Source organism: Pteropus vampyrus, unplaced genomic scaffold, assembly GCF_000151845.1.
Source record: "Pteropus vampyrus isolate Shadow unplaced genomic scaffold, Pvam_2.0 Scaffold1152, whole genome shotgun sequence".
Classification (NCBI taxonomy): Eukaryota; Metazoa; Chordata; class Mammalia; order Chiroptera; family Pteropodidae; genus Pteropus; species Pteropus vampyrus.
The window spans coordinates 15,685-17,482 of NW_011889933.1; the positions used below are offsets into that span (position 1 = coordinate 15,685).

The window sequence follows — 1,798 nt, forward strand, 5'->3', positions numbered from 1 at the left end:
ACACAGGCAAGGGGAGCAGAAACTTAGGGGCCAAAGGGAGCCATTCCGGGCCCTCGTAGACCAACCCGGCTCACGTAAGGACCTAGAAGCAGGCAGCCTGTGGAGGGACGGTGGGTGCTGGCACCGGGCAGAGTTGCAGGTGGGGTCTACGCCCTTTGCGGGATGGGGGCACCAGATCCTGGGAAGAGTCCACGTGGGGGGACACTTAGCCGTGGCTGCACTTACCTCCCCACCTGTTGGGCCGGCTCAGGACGGGGGCTGAGAGGCAAAGCAGGCTAGGAAAAGCAAAACGCATTCTGTGCTGGGAGACAGGAAGTCAGCGGTCAGACGGCGACGTCCCGAGAACTCGGGGAGCCCAGAGCTCCTCAGCTGAGAACGCAGAGAGAGGGTGGCAACACGGAGGGTGACCCCAGAGACCAGGGGTGTGCTGGGAGCAACCAGAATGCGGGGACCCTGCATGCCCCCACCACGGGGCCTTGCTCCGAGAGTGGGGATGGAGCCACGGCCTCCCCGCAGCCCAGCCTCGCCCGCAGTGTGCACGAGGCCCGGCCAGAGCCGACACCACTGCACCGGGAAAGCAGATAAGGTGTCGGATCCCTCCCAGCGAGAACCCTGAGGTCCCGCGGGATGGCAGGCGCCAACCGCCTTCCGGACGTCCTGGGGGAGTTACATTCTGCCTGGGAGAGATCTCTCCTGGGGACGAGAGTCCGTAGAAGGCACATCCTTAGTCAGGAACCGGCCCAGATGAGAAAAGGTTAAAAGCACAGGATGCTGCCCGGGGGCGTGGACACCGAACGCAGTCCTCAAATGCAGAGAGGAACCGGTGAAGGTGGCTGACTGCGACGCCACCCCCAGTCCAGGGCTGAGTGTGCAGCAGGTCCTCTGGGCCACCCGAGATGAAGCCACAGTGCCCAGGCCCCTCCAGGTCATCGCTTGCCAAGTCCCCTGAGGCCCCAGGAGGTGGAAAGATGGAAAGAAAGTTCTGGCTCTGAACCAACCTCACCCTGAATCTCGCCACCTGCTGTCCGGTGTCAGATCCCTCAGAGAGGAAACCGCTCTCAGTGACCCGCAGGTGCCCATGTCATGTGGCCACAGAACTCTGGGCCACTACAGCCTGATGATCACTGGAACCAGGTGGCTTCCAGCAGAAGCCCAGGTAGCCAAGCCTCCTACTTGCATTCCAGAAAATGTGTGTGCCAGACCCCAGACACAGAGGCGACATACCCGGCAAATCGAGACCTGCCTCCCTGGCTCCGGAGGCCGTTACGGGAATCTCCTCGCCACGGGGGGCGGGCGGGCGCCTGGCTGTGGGGAGCAGGCACGCGGTGAGTCTCAGCCCCACAATCACAAGACCCGGGAGCACTGCAGGTGCTGGCCCGGGCAACTGGGACTCCTGGGGTTTGTGACACGTGCGACTGAGTACGAGGTCAGAGGTTAGGGTCTGTGTGGAGAGAAGCCACAGGGTCACAATGGGAAGACCCTCCCACAGGGCCCCAGTAGCCCCAGGAGGCCCGGCCAGAAGGAAGCGAAGCAGAGGCAGAGGGACCCGCAGACGCGACTGGACCCACGAGCAGGTAAGTACGCACCCGGCCACTCCAGGGGGTGTGCCATGGACATGACGCGGGGACCCGAGGCTGCCGTGGCGGGCGGGCCTGTTACGGGTCACTTGCTGGCCGCAGCTGGTCCAAGAGATCGTCTCTGGGTGCCGACCCCAGCTACGCCAAGCCCTGGGGATGAGGACTCCCTCGGGAAGGGGAGACCCCGACGTCACACCTCCTGGGGCCAATCTAGACACCAC

At 64.0% G+C, this 1,798-nt stretch overlaps 1 long non-coding RNA gene across 1 annotated transcript; it reads right to left on the reverse strand.

Annotated features, from left to right (window-relative positions):
- Positions 1-7: 7 nt before the first annotated feature.
- On the reverse strand, positions 8-1,792 carry LOC111734417. Its single transcript, XR_002778442.1, has 3 exons — positions 1,587-1,792; positions 1,225-1,441; positions 8-945 (listed from the first exon to the last, which is right to left on the reverse strand). It is a non-coding gene; the product is annotated as an uncharacterized LOC111734417 (long non-coding RNA).
- Positions 1,793-1,798: the final 6 nt, after the last annotated feature.